This window comes from Artemia sp. Qi Xiang Cuo, chromosome 15 (genome assembly GCF_049724085.1).
Source record: "Artemia sp. Qi Xiang Cuo chromosome 15, ASM4972408v1, whole genome shotgun sequence".
Taxonomy (NCBI): Eukaryota; Metazoa; Arthropoda; class Branchiopoda; order Anostraca; family Artemiidae; genus Artemia; species Artemia sp. Qi Xiang Cuo.
The window spans coordinates 43,440,713-43,456,490 of NC_142808.1; the positions used below are offsets into that span (position 1 = coordinate 43,440,713).

Here is a 15,778-nt window from a genome sequence, read left to right on the forward strand (position 1 = left end):
AAATAAAACCTACATATGCCCATCCTCTCTCGCTCTTAAATAAATAGAACAACATAAAAAGAAAATTGAAATTTTCAAATAAGCAGTTTTTAAGAGCAATAGACAGACTTTTGAAGACCTTTCTTAATTGTGTTGAATGTTATCTGTTTATAAAAAAAGCAATAAGTTAAGTCTGATATTTGCCATCATTACAAATAACCCATAAAATTAATAAGCACAAATAACGCGGATATTTATCCACTAGGGGACCTAACGTGTGCGAGGGGAGTCGACCCCAGCAATACAAATGACACTCGACCCAAAAAAATACATTCATGTATTTCTAATTATTCTTTGTAAACAAGCATGAACACTGGCTTGTTTTACATCTACTTGGCTCTAAGGCAGCCTTGGCTTAAAATTCAAATTTTCTTGTTCACTCATTTTGCGGAGCTACTTCAGAATTTGAATTTTTTTCTATCACCATTATTCAGATGAAGGTCATCTGTGTAGGTAAAGGAGACCCTTTTAAGACCTATCCCCGTGCCTACATTTTCTGTGATTAACGGTTTCTTTCGCCGAATTTCTCGCCTTATGCAGAGTTCCAGTCACAGCTGGGTAACAACTCTTCTTTTTTTTTGCTTACTTCGGCGACTTTTGCTAAGCTTCCTAGGATGTGTGCTTATGCCGCTGCCGCCAATGTTCGTAGTGCTAGCTACCGCTGGCACCATTTATTGGGGTGTATGTGCGGGGTCACCATTTTTAAAGGCAAAAAATGACGCAAAAAGATTGCTATGCCACTTACTCGAATGACGCGAAAAGATTGCTATGCCACTTACTCGAATGGGAAAATCCCTTGTCGGCACAAATGTTAGTGAAATTCCCGCTCTTACCTCAACGGTTCTGCAAATATCGGGTTTAGTACAACCGTATTTACAGTATACCCTGTCCCAGGATATTGTAACGCGATCGAGTGGTCAAATGGCCACTTTCTAAAGCCAAATGTACCCACCTTGGGTTACGGCTAGAAAATTTCTACTCTCTCCTTGGAGGTAATAATCCTTCCCTGTCAATTTAATAATGACAGCGCCTTGTAGCTCTATTCCTACCCTGCCTGGGCTACGTAAAATACTACACCGTTTTTATAAAATACCTTACTTGTATTCTTCCAAACGGGACAAAATCATAATTAAACAAACTAAAATAGCTAATTTATTTGAAAGGAAAAGAAACAGGGGTGGAATATAACAGACCCTATATGCTACTATTATGCCTAAAATTCTTCTGTTTCTACCAAAGTTTCATCGGTCCAGCTAGGTTTTGTTTTTCTTACGTATTATCTTTTATTTAATTCTTTCAATTCACGGTACAAATACTTTATTATTTAGTAATATACGGCACTACTACATTGCATTTATTGCTAACACTAAAAAAACTACTAATTATACACTTGCTTCTACTTGTTAAAAACTGGATACTATTTTTTTTTCATTTCACAATTTTTCATCGAGCCTTTTCTCCATTTTTCTATTGTACCCAACTCTTTCAGGGGATACAAATTTATTTCGAATAGCCAAAGTTCAAGCAAAGCTGCTCGAAGTTTTGCTATATCGAGTTCCGCTAAAAGCGAAGTCCATTTACCTTCCTGTTTTGACAAAGCCATTTCTGTTTCAATATTTCAATATTTCAATATTTTTTTTGCGTTTATATCAACTTAAGATAAATTTATTATTTTAATTAACCTATTTTGGGGGACTCTATTATATCCTATGAGATATAAGGGGTTTCCTATCGTAGCCTAGTGGTTATAGGCCTAACCAGTTTACTTACACGTCTTTATCTCTCCAACAATTAAATTCAAATTACAAAGTTTAAATAGCCTAAATAGTTCGTAGTATTCCTCCAATTTCCGACACGCGCCATTTGTACCGATGGAAGAATTATTTGTAGTAATGGAAAATTGTGGTGATAGAAATTTCTCCGATAGCGCCGCTTATAGCGCTGGAGATTGTGTCAACTAAGCTAGTGCCGCTCTCAATTAATGAGAGAAAATTGAATATGTAGACGTATAAATGTGGCCTCTTCTTCTCGGGCTATCTGGAGATCAGATTCCTTTGGGAGCATTTACCTTGGAGACATACGAACTAACAATGTTGTTAGTTGACTATGTTGGAGACTTAGCTCCAACATAATATGTCCCATGGGCAATATAATTATCCTAAGTACCTAGGAAGTCCTTCTGAGAATTCTATGTTTTTAACTCCGGAAACACAAGAAGAGCTTGCTAAGGTTGTTAAGCTTTTAAATAATGGAAATTCCCCGGGGATTGATGAGTCGTCGACCAATATTGTTAAAGCCATTTTTCCTAGTATTAATAAAGTTATGTGTCATTTAATAAATCTGTCATTTAGATCTGGAACTTTTCCGGATTCTTTTAAAAAAGCGTAAGTGTTACCACTATATAAAAGTGGTGACCGGACTAATTGCTCAAATTATAGACCCATTTCTATTCTTTCGGGTTTTTCTAAAGTAACGGAGCGTTGTTTTTATAATCGAATGTATAATTTTCTCTGTTCAAAAGATTATTTTTCAAAAACTCTATATGGATTTAGAAAAGAGCATAGTACTCAGGATGCTATATTAACCATGGTACAATTTATTCATGAGTGTCTGGACAAAAAATGGATCCCGGCGAGTATATTTTTGGACCTTGAGAAGGCCTTTGATTCGTTAAGCCATGAAATATTGTTGTATAAATTAAACCACGGTGGAATACGAGGACCAGCGCACGATTTTATCGCATCTTACCTAAGTCGTCGCTCTCAAGTGACTATGATCAACGGCACATTTTCGGATCCATGTCTGTTGTCAAATATTGGTGTCCCGCAAGGCTCAATCCTGGGACCACTGCTTTTTTTAAAATATATAAATGACCTTCCATCAGCGACAGAAAACCTTGGTCTGAATGTTCTTTTCGCTGATGATACCGGATCATCACTTACTGGATATTCGGAAGAGGATCTCAATGAGAAGCTGCAAATCGTATTTTCACAACTTCTTGTATGGCTGAGAGCTAATTGTTTGTCACTAAATGCATCAAAAACCAAATTTATCATTTATAGTAGAATTGGGCAGAATGCTCAAGGAATTTCAACTATATTTGATCATGCTACAAATATTCAAATTCAAAGGGTAACTTCGTTCCGGTATCTGGGTATTATTATTGATGAAAATCTGTCATATAAAGAACACTGTAATAGATAACGGGTTAAAGTTGCTCAGGGGGTTGGTATAATGCGAAGGTTTCAGCATTTCTTTCCATATGAAATCCTACGTCTAATTTATTTTGCGTGGGTTCATTCCCATCTTACGTATTGTCCTCTGATATATTTGGCAACATTCAGATGTCATGTGAAACCGATACAAATTTTTCAAAACCGGGCTCTTCTAATTTTAAAGAAATATTTACCATCACCGTCTTCGTATCCTAATAAGAGTAAAACTGAAATTCTATATCTTCTAACTAATATTTTGCCTGTTTCACAGATATTCACCCTCAATTCTTTTTTATTTAAGGTAAAATATGACCGGTCGGAACTACCAACGTACTTTCGTTCGAATAATTTTTTCCCTGTGCAACATGCCCATTCTTATGAAACCCGACATAAATGGAACATTCAGCATCTAAAATTAAGCACAGAGAGATCACGGTTCTCCCCATTATTTTCAATCACGGGTTCATGGTGACTTCATCTACCATTTATTGATTGCAGCAAATCTCTTCCAAATATAAAAAAGCAACTTCATTCTATCCTTATAAATAATTTTAAGAATTAATAATATATTGAAAATCTGGGTACATTTGATATTATTGTTTTGTTGGGTGTTTTGCCCTGTGAGATGCCAGTTATCGGTTACCCTTATTCGCCCGTTGGTATTTTTTTTTATTTTTTTTTTATTGGTATTTTCGGTTGATCTTTGCCCGGTGTCGGTGGGTTCGTGGGGTGGGTGTCCATCTATTGGTAAGTCATGGAATAACTCTTATTCATTATTTTGTTGTTAAACAGGTTTATTCCGATTAATGTACCGGGTTTTTGTCATTCGACCTTGTGTCTCCGGCGTTTACCCTGTATTTATGTCTATTTTGTACAGATATTTTAAAATTAAACCTTGAACCTTGAACCTTGTTACCTATTATTGGACTAGACGCAGACATATAAATGAAATAAACACAGATAAAAAGACAATAGATTTATTGAACTTACATACTTAGTTGCACAGGAACGTGTCACTTCTATGACAATAACGGTGACCAAAATAATTTCGTACTAATCACTTCAGCTCTGACTTCCCATTAAAATTAAAAAACACATTTACCCCACTCCCAAACGCAGTTCTTTTGTCCTGCGCTGTAAGGAATGCGCGCCATTGGCCCAAGAGGACCAAGGATGTAAATCTTTCTTCCAATTAATTCTTTAAGATTTTTCATATGACTCGGCGTTCAAACGATTTTTTTGACTTTTAAACTTCCTTAGAAATGTTTTGCATTGCATTTATTTTGCTACAATTATATTAGTAAAATTCGAACGACTAGCGTCATTGTTTGACTGAAGATAGAAAAGCAATTTCTCTTTTTGCTGATTATGAATTTAGACTCTTGGAAGCGGTATTTGAACTCAATTAGGGGACGTTTAATTTTTGCCCGAATCATCTTTAGAAGGAAAGAATCTTGTATTTTAAATATATGGTATTCTACTGATGGTGCATTTAGCCATGTATTAAGAGCAACTTGATTTTAATTCAGCCATAGGTAGACATAGCTGGCCGAAGAGAGTACAGGCTAACCTGCTGAAAATTATTTCTTGGCCTTCAGAACTTGATTCGGCTTATTCCTATGCTGTTGAAATATGTCGTACTAGTTTCAACGCTACAGCAGCTACAATAGACCGTTTCTGTGTCAGCATCTTTGCGACCTCTTTCCCTCGTTATCCATGAGCTGTTTTGTGTTGAAAAAGAAATCGTATCTAAAGGGCTGGGCACACGTAGCTGATTTTGGGATCTGATTTCCAAATCAGCGCCGATTTTAAAAGAAATCGGCGTCGATTTGAGCTTGAAAAATTTTCTAGTTTTCGGCGCCGATTTACAAAATCAGCGCCGATTTTCATCATGATCATCACCAAAAAAATAGGGATACAAATAAATAGTCAGCCAGAGATGTCTGTGGTGAAAGACCCCGCTACTGAGCTGAGAAGTAAGCTCAGATCAATCATGCAACTATTGATAAACTCAAGTTGACTGTTTTTGTCCATGGTTCTTTGTTTCAAAATCTCGCGCAATAAATTTTTCTTTCAATAAATTTTTCTTACCGCTATTGTTTGTTCACTGATGCTGAAATTGGTTCCCGAAATCAGCTACGTCTGCCCAGCCTTTAAAGGGCTAGGCACACGTAGCTGATTTCGGGAACCGATTTCAGCAAGGGTACATTCCACGATGAGTGATTATGATTAAATGATGTTAAAGGCGGGGCTTAGTGACGTTTTTCGGTGATTAATCATCATTAATTCTGATTGTTTTACGATAATCATTAAATACGATTAATTACATGCCTAAACCTCTTAAGCCCTAGTACATTCCTTGTCTATAACGTAATTAATGATGATTTATCGCCGAAAAACCGTCACTAAGCCCCGCCTCTCAGCATCATTAATTAGTATCACTCGACGTAGAATACACCCTTGCTGAAATCGGTTCCCGAAATCAGCTACGTGTGCCTAGCCCTTAAGGGTAAGAACCCGCCAGATATTTTTCTACCTAGATTGCGCTGTATACAATATATTTAAAATCTAAAAACACCAGGTAATAATTTTAAGTCACCAAGTTTTTATGACTAGACATGACTGCATTTTGAGTTGATTTATACGTATGTGGTAAAATTCAAAACATTTTTTTTATCATTACGTTTTGGTTGACTGGAATAAGTCACTAGCCTCCTGTCGTCATTGTTTGAAGAATGTCAAAGAGACGTAGGCCTAGGCTAGCCTATGTCTAGTTTTAAATAAGTGTCCATTGATTTTGAATTAAAATCAATTTGCCATCGATTCTTGGCTAATTGGCGAAAAAGCCAAGACAGATAGCCTAGTCTGAGTGAGAAACAGGTAAATTTTTACCAAATCATATTATTGACTTAGGCTACAAATAAAGTAAACATACCACTTGATGCCTTTTTAATGCTTTTTCCAAATATAATAATTATTTTTGTCGGAAATGAATTTTAACACCACCCCTATTTATACCAGTTCAGGGTATATGTTTGCACATTAGGGGGGTGGGGGTAAATTTTATTTCTGATGTAAATGAGAGGTAAGATTAAACTTTTCCCCCACCTCCCTAATGTGCAAATATATAGCCTATCCTGAATTGGTATATATAGGGATGGGGGCTAAAATCCATTTCTGACAAAAATGATTATTATATTTGTAAAGAGCATAAAAAAAAGGTGGTTAATATATACCAAATCATAGCCTATTATTGAGTTACGAATAAATTGAATACACCATTTGATGCCTTTTTTTATGCTGATTAAAAATATGATAATCATTTCTATCAGAAATGAATTTCAGCCCCCCCCCCCCTCCCACACCTAACCTAACCCCCATCCCCATATGTGCAAATATATATCCTGAATTGACATATATGGGGGGGGGGCTAAAATTCATTTCTGATAGAAATGGTTGTTATATTTGTAATCAGCATAAAAAAGTCATCAAATGGTATATTCACTTTAGTTGAAACTCAATAATATGATTTGGTAAAAATTTACCAAGAAACAGCTAGTATAAGCCTTTTTCAGTATGCTAATGTATAAAAAATATGACATGAATTGTGTGCTAAACCTGGCCCAACACTCTAGGCAGGCAAATGAGCCCTCTAAGGTTGTGGACTGGATGCTTATTGCTCTGCATTTTCAGGTGACTTAACTGTCATATGTCAATTCTAAAATTTGGTTTACCCTAGCCTGAGACTAGGCAGGCAGACCTCTCCAAAAGCTAACACACAAGTATTTGTCTTGGTATAAATTTAGGATCAGTACTGGCCATAAAGAGACATGTTAAAGAAACAATTCCTACTTCATAATATACATAGGCCAATAATCTTAGTTAACATATTTTCCAGGGGGAACACCTTTATCATCACTAGGGTAAAAGACCAGGATCCAATTAAGTAAAACTATGTAATACTAAAACCTTCACATCTTGTTACCAAAGAGGAATTGAGAAGAATTGTATATATTAATGAACAGCTAAAAATCTAAGCTTTGCATCAATATGGTTATTATAAAAATTATTTAAGATCAAACACTTGAAATTCTTAGTTAATTGACTTACCTACAAGGATCTCTTTTTGGAAATACCAATTATCCTATTTTGATGTATATATCCTTTATGTGCTTCAGTTGTATCCACATATTAACAGAAAGCTGATTTTCTTCTGATTCTAAAGATGTAACTTTTATTGCTTGATAATTATTCCATAAATCACAAATATAAAATATATTTTTTTTCTTTTCAACTGCCATTCAAAAAGAGACCACATTTTTAATTTATACTGCACAAATTATTGGTGGAAATTTCACAAAGAAGATGGGGCTCTTGTGACTACCCTCACATTGCATCATGCTGTAGTAAAATAGGGGTAGTCCAAAAACCCATCTCTATTTTTCTGGAATGCCAATGAAAAGTGATCTTTCCCAAAAAGAGGTCTTTTACCCTATTTTCACTGTTGTACAATTATTTTTAACAAAATTGTAAAAATTAAACATATTTGATTGCATTTGTTTTAATTATTCTATACAGGGAAGTTAAATGCTATCACTGAAATCTACAAAAAGATATAAATAGGCTAATATTAATAAATTTAGGTTTGGTTAGGTTAGATTAGCTAGATGGCTCCTGGGTGTTTGTTTCAAAATGATTTTTAAAGCTTGGAGAAAAGATAAAATATTGAAAAATGTGATTGTAAGACTGGAAAAACAAGGAAAGTAGCAAGAGTAAAGGTGCTCCTCTTGAATGATATGTTACCTAGGATAAGTTTGCATATTATGAAGTAAGAATTGTTTTTTTATCATGTCTCCTTATGACCAGTACTGGTCCCAAATTTATATTGTCCAATTTGAGAGTCATAGCTACTCCCGCCGTTTGCCCAAGCCGTTTACCAAAACACTTGGAAAACTATAGGTTTCCCTGTTCGCCTGCAAGTCCAGGGGACTTTTTGGTCATATGTCAATCCTAAAACATTGGGCAAAATCTGCCTTAGACTATAAGCAGGTAGGCCTATTAGGCTTAGATCACTGGTTTGCCTGTGAGTCCAAGCAAATACAGCCCCCCCCCCTTTTTGCATACAAGCCCAGTCAACATTGTCCATCATGAGTCAACCCAAAATCTCAATCATCCCTGAAGTTTTATTACTATCTACCTTAGTTTTGCCCTAAGATGGATGGATGGATGATAGATTATCTGATAAAAATTTACAATTGTGACTCTTGATAAGGAGACATCTTAAAAAAACAATTCTTACTTTATAATATGTAGAATGATTCTAGTTAACATATTATCCAAGGGGAGAATCTTTATCTTCAAATCTTTCCTCTTTTTTCCTTCTTTTTCCAACTTAAAAAAAAATAACAATTTTTCCATGCTTTCTAGAAAATGTGTAAATCTTTTGAAATTGTGCCTATAAGTTTGTTTTTATAGATGACATTGAATCCTGTTACTAAGTTTTTTTTTATACAAGATTTTAAAATATGCTTCTAAGACATTGAAGAATATCTTAGAACCTATATACTAACAGAGTATATACCCCCACCCCCCTAGTGGGCAAATATATATGTAAAATTACATTTTGAGTCTAAACATATTCTTCATTTGCATCACAGATGAATTTTATCCCCACCCCCATTATGTGAAAATATATACCCTTATTTGGATATTTTTTGGGGTTAAGTAAAAGTTAATTCGATTATATTTAGTTTCAGAATGAATTTTTGGTTATATGTATGCACACTAGGGGGGTGGGGGTATATATTGTATAAATATATGGGTTTTAAGATGTTCTCCAATGTCTTAGAAGGGTATTTTGAATTTTTGTTTGAAAAAACTGAACTTAATAACGGGATTCAACATCATCTATAAAAACAAATTTATAGCAACAATTTCAAAAGATTAACACATTGCATTGAGAGCATGAAAAAATACAAATTTCTTTTCTTTTAGGTTTGAAAAAGAAGGAAAAAAGAAGAAAGACTTGAGGATAAAGGTTCTCCCCTTGGATAATATGTTAACCAGGGTCATCATACATATTTTAAATTAAGAATTATTTTCTTAACATGTCTTCTTATCAAGAGTCACAATTGTAAATTTTTACCAATTATCCATCAACAAGTGAAAATGACATCATTTTTATACATTCATGAAAATGCTTATGCCAGCTGTGTCTCTCACATAGACTCTCTGTCTTGGCTTTTTCTCCAATTAGCCATGGTTTGATGGCAACTTGATTTGAATTCAAAAATCCACTCATATTGCAAGGTAATTCCATCAATCCTAGTTGGGAGGTTTAAAATGCCTCCTTCAGCCCTAATTTTGTCTGTAGATCAACTGCTGCAATTTTATTTGTCAATATATGTTATGATAAATAAATAAAAGTTCAAATAGGGATAAAATCCTTTTAAAGACAGTGATGATGATAACAGTGATAGAAATTCACAAAAATACCAGATATTTTGGTCACATATACAGTGACCATCATCAGGTCATATATTATATTCCATAACTGACATAGGGATAAGGGAAACATGCTATTTGATCCATTTTTTATGCTCTTTTCAAATACAATAATCAATTCTTCCGTAAACGCCCCCCCCCCCTTTATTGTTTCATGTCATGGTAAAATTTTAGTTTGGCTACTTTTTGCTATCTTGGAAAGGGATTAGGTTAAGAAAATGAAACTCTCAGGGATGGATCTACAGACCAGTGTTGCCACTTGACCTTTACCAATAAGTGGTGTCAGTCAATGAAAAAAGTAGTATTTTTGTGGTATCCTTTCTACCGAAACCTGGTATAATTTATGGTGTATTTTGGTACTCCTAATGCAAATAGTTGTCACTAGTTTCAACAAAATACTTCCTTTTTAAAAGCAATTAATTCCTTGTTACTTTTCTAGCAAATGGATACTATTGTTTATTATTTTTTTTAAGTGGTGGATTTTACCATGGACTTTGAACAAGAAAGGTAGAATAAAATGAAAAGAGACATCCCCCAGATACCCACCCCATATAAAAAAGAGAAAATAGTCCCCAATGACAAATTCATATCTGTTTCCCACTTTTTGGCACTCTCACCCATTCTTCATCACTAATAGCTTGTCCAGACCACCCATTCTCTAGAAAATTGGAAGCAGGATAATCTACTCTTTTCTGTTTTAAACTAGATTAAAATTTTACATGTCAATATATGTTTAATTTTTGGCGCTATCTCCAGAAATACTGTGTATCCTGTCGTTTTTGTCCCATTTTCCTATTTTTGGATCCTCTAATATACCAGCCTTGAAAACGAAAAAAAAGAGACAAATGTGCCAATCTGCACTTCCAGTCTTCTACCACATTTTTTTCAAAAACAGAAAGTAGACAGTTGGACCCACTTCGAAAGACGAGAATGCTAGGTTGAAAAGTTTTTATTGGTTCAGGAAATATGCCAAACAACATTCTCAAACCAGATGCTCATTCTTTCTCCTTTTTAATTTTAGATGCTTTGCACTACAGAAGCCGTTTTTACACAACTTACTTCCTTAAAATATATTTTTAAAAAAAATGTAAAGTATAATAAAATTTGTTGTGATGCTTTTCTACAATTTTCAACTTTTCAAGACAGCATATTATTTACTTGCTTTAAAAAAATTCTCAGCATGATTCAGTTTTTAATATGTCAGCATATTTTTATTCCTTCCCTTGCCCCAAAGTAAATAAGGTAGTGACACCTTTGTCTACATAAGTGCTCAAGACATAATAGTTTGAAATTTTTTTTATTTATAAACTTTAACTTCTTTTACTGTATACTTTTCAGTCTATTGGATTGTAAAAGTGGAAAGGTAATACCCAAAAGAAGCAAGATAGGATACCCCAAGACTACTTATTTTCCTAAATTCTACTATAATATTTGCTCTGCTTTGAAGTGTCTGTACACCTTTACCATGCTAATGGTTGAAAATTACTTTCATTCTGGCACCTGACAGATATGTAAAATATTTGCTCTTGGAAGCACGTTAATTACTAGTTTGAATTTTCACGAATTCTGCAGTAACCTATCCAGCCATATGTCATTAGAAGTAGAGCAGCAAACTTTTGTCCCTTTTCCTGTGTGGTGACATTACTTAGGATAAATTCAGTGATCAAAGTCATTTTGCGGTATGCGGTATAATCGGAAAGAAGTGCAGCATTTCTCTCCAAATTGCAGTATTATACTGCAAAATATAGCATTATACCGCAAAATGCGGTATAAGTGGCAACACAGCTACAGACTAAAGTGTGTCCTGGGAAGGCATTTTGAACTACCTACCTCTACTCCTTCTCCCTCTAGCTAGAGGGCAGTCACCTTTGAGGACCTTTAAAAATCTTTGTGTTATGAAATTGAAACCTTGCAAAACAGATCTTCTGCTTAAAAGAAGTACAAGAAAACTGTTCTCAGCTTCACAACTTTGGTCAATCCCAATTTATGAGGTTTCAAAAATATGCAAATACATTTCCTAAATTTTGAAGAAAAACATTGATATGGCTTTAAATTCTACTCAAATAACAGGAATTGCACTTCCAGAAGTGAAACCAGAGAAAAAGAAGCTGATAATTGAAAATTAAGGTAAAATGTTTTTTTTTTGTCAAAATTGAATTAAAATCAAGTAGTTGCAGGCATCAAGCCATGTCTAATTGTAGAAAAAGCTAAGACAGATAGTCTAAATGATTGAGAGGCAAACCTGTCAAGTAGACAAATTTCTAAGACCTAGAAATCAGAAGAGGTTTAACGTGGAAGCATGGCAATACCCTCCAAGAGTTTGTTTTGGCCCTGGATTCATTATTGAAAGTTTCATTTTTCTAACCTAAACCCTTTCCAAGATAGCAAAAAGTAGCTAAACTAGAATTTTATCAAAGAGATTTGTAGTTTTGTTTTTATTAATTTTCTAGTTAAAAGTTGAACATAGGCTACCACTTGATGCACCTTTACACTTTTGTGCTAGTTTAGTGGTTGTCCTCCTAAGAAGGAATTGCAATGAAATTCCTAAAGCAACTTAAAAAAGTGTAGGATACTTACATTATTCCTAAAAGCAATCCACTTTCCTTGCCTCTCAACCTTCCCTAATGTGCAAATATTTAGCCCAAATTACATAGGCTATTTTATTTTTATTTTTCTGTTGTATAAAATTACTGATTTAGTTCTTCAAATAAATTTGATGGCAAACTAGCAACATTGATGACAAAGGAAAAGCAAGTAATGGAAAGATTCTTGGAGAATATATATTTGCAGTTTGAACATAATTTTGCTATTTTGAAAGTGAATGTATTACTTAATGCCTTTTTTTAATGCTGTTTCATAATTGAATAATTGCTTCTGGGGGAAATTACATTTTGAGCCCTTAATCAGGCCCCAAAAATGTAAAAAAAAACATAGTAACCAAAAGTGTCCAGCGAAAAAATGCCATTTGTAGCTGATTCAGGAATGGTAATAAATTATTTTCCTTAATCTTAATAGTGAAATGTTATTTAAGAACAAATTTGAAGGAATTTTTACAAAGAGCCTGAAAACCCTTGAAAACAATGTCAGAGAAGAAATGACATCATTTTTTAGGGGTTTCTGGTTCTTTTTAAAATTGCCTTTGAATTTGTTTTCATAATGACATTTTATTCTTAAAACCAATGAAAGTAATAATTAGCATTCCTTTTCAGCTACAAATGGTAATTTCTCCTCACTAGCCATTTTTTTTTTTAGAATCACTTTTTTTAATCTATGGTTGCTATGAGGTGTGTTGAGCCCTTTAAGGGCTTAAAACGTAACTTCCCCCAGAATTAATTATTGAATTATCAAAGAGCATAAAAAAGGCATTAAGTTATATAATTACTTTCATCCTAACTAAATTTTATTCAAAACTGCAAATTTCCCTATAATTTGGGCTAAATATTTGCATGTTAAGGGGGGGTAGGGGTAAATTCATGTGAAGTGCTCTTAGGGATAATATAAGTAAGTATTTTAAAGTAGTTTTAGGAATTTTATTGCAATTCCTTTTGAGAGTGGCAACAATTGCATTAGTACCAACACTTTTTCCAAACATACTAATCAATATCCACACAAAGTTCATTCTGAGCACCTAAAGGGACCCTTAAAGTGACACTTGTCCCTTGTTTAAACATACTATTTGATTTAAAATCCTGTGCTAAGTTGATTTTCTGCAGTCATCTATTCCAGGTTGTCTTTATAGGTTTGTTTGTAATATAATTTAAGAAATTTAAAAATTTATAAATCATTCAATATCTGTCATCAATATATTGTCTAGTTCATGGATGGGTTTCAAGTGTAGATGAGAAAAATTATTAATCCATTTTTAAGAAATTGATAGAACATCAATCATTTCATCTATTGGATGTTTTTTTGAAATTTAATTATTATTGCTTTTGCAATTGATCCCAGCCCCCCTCTATTGAGGCAAGATAAGCCTATTACCCTAGGCTACATACAAAAGTTTACTGATTTTGTGAGTTTCCATAATATTTTGTGCTTATTTCTCAGCAAGAGTTGTCCATAATGTCAGAAAAAGTCAATTAAAAAAAACAAGAAAATCATGAAACTTTTGGATCTAGCATTGGGCTAGGCCATATAGTACCTACCATATAGTGCCTATATCTGGCACTATTAGGTGGGAAGCTGGGGTGCAATTGTTATAACAGTGATTTATCATGTCATCTGATTAATGATATTGGTAAGGACTTCCCCCATAGGTGGAAATACGTGGATGACTTGATGATCCTCGAAGTATGTCACAGGAATATTAAAAGTGACCCCCTTGAAATTCTATTCCACATTTCGGATGAAGCTAAGAACCTAAATATGAAAGTAAATTCCACTGAATCAAATATAATTACGATAAATTTCTTGAAATCTATTCCCGCCTTCCTTGACCCTATACCCCCAGATATTTCTGTGTCTTCCTTTAAATTACTTGGGGTTACAATTTCCTCTATTTTAAAGTGGGATATCCACGTGAAAGATATTGTCCGTAGAGCTAATGCGTCCATGTCTCTCCTTAAGCTCTTGAATAAATTTAACATCCCCCCATCCCATTCTTTAAGGATTCATACTTCCTTTGTCCGCCCGTATCTTGAATATGCTTGTACAGCTTGACATCCTAAAATCTCCCGTGATGAATCAGATAAAATTGAATCTATTGAAAAAAGAGCCCTAACAAAATTTTTTAAAGAAGCTATGGTACTATATTCACTTCTTCTAAAAAAGACCAAGCTGGAAACTCTTGAGCACAGGAGAGGAATGCTGTGCCTCCGTTTTGCAAAAAATGCAATAATAAACCCTCGCACGGAAAACATTTTCCCCAAAAGACACTCCCCAACCAGACACCGCCTGCCACGTACTTTATCTGAACCCATCCCTATCTTGTCCCCCATCCGTTGTTTAACCTCCAGATATGAAAAAACCTTTGTCCCCTTCATTACTGATCAAATAAACCCATAGTTTTTGTTTTTTTTTTACTGGAGATACCCATGCTGGTGTCCGTTTGGCTCTTCCGTCCCCTCCCCTTTTTATATAATCTCTTTTAAACCTTTTTAACATTATTTTTATCTCAATTTTTTTTTTTTTTTTTTTACTGGTGATACCCATGCTGGTGTCCGTTTGGCTCTTCCGTTCCCTCCCCTTTTTATATAATCTCTTTTAAACATTTTTAACATTTTTTTTATCTAAATTTTTTTTTTTTTTTTTTTTTTTTTATTTGTGCCTTTTTAACCTTCTTACATTTGACAATTTTTGTTAGACTAATTAATAGCTTTTCCTTTCGTATATTGTTGTTTTTGGCATTGTTTAGCCAGTTTTTTAGTTGTTGTGCTAGTTATGTCTTTTTTTATTATATGACCCCGAAATGCGAATTCGGCCCTTCGGGGCTTGTGATAGCCATTTTTTGAAATAAATATCTTATCTTATCTATTGCAAAAGCAGCTAAGACGTCTCATCATTATGAAGCCAAAAAAAACTCATTTAATTTATTCAGTACTCAGGTGCCTGATGATATGATACTGCTTGACCTATCTAAAGCTTTTGACAAAGTTTTGTGACAAGCAACTTGTAATCAAGCTAAGTGCAGTCAAGCTTGAAGAGAAATCCCTGCTCTGGATCCTTGATTTTCTTCACCAGTGATCGTAGTGTGTTCAGCTATTTATTGACTCTGGTAACCATATTCTTTGTTTTTTAAAACAAGCTTTGAGTTAGATTCCTCAGGGAAGTGTATTGAGTCCCACATCAATGATGCTCCTTCTACTATCAGCTGTTAATTAATTTTCTACACTGACGATTTGAAGCTTCTCAGACCAGCCTTGTCGTGTGATGATACCCTTCTACAATATAATTTTGGACTGCTCGGTCAATGGGCTGAGGCTAGGCATCTTGAATTTAAAGTTACCAAGTGCCATGTCATTCACTTCGGTAAACAGAATCCTTGTTGCTCTTATTTTCTCTCAGGACACCCAATCTCCTCT

General features: G+C 34.3%; 1 protein-coding gene across 1 annotated transcript in view; it reads left to right on the top strand.

Moving 5' to 3' along the window:
* Positions 1-6,006: 6,006 nt before the first annotated feature.
* LOC148943698 (ubiquitin carboxyl-terminal hydrolase 33-like) overlaps positions 6,007-15,778 on the top strand; it is a 124,231-nt gene continuing 114,459 nt past the window's right edge. Inside the window, exon 1 of the mRNA XM_089101205.1 lies at positions 6,007-6,134. The gene's annotated coding sequence lies outside the window, so the exon portion shown is untranslated. The remainder of the gene's footprint in view (positions 6,135-15,778) is intronic.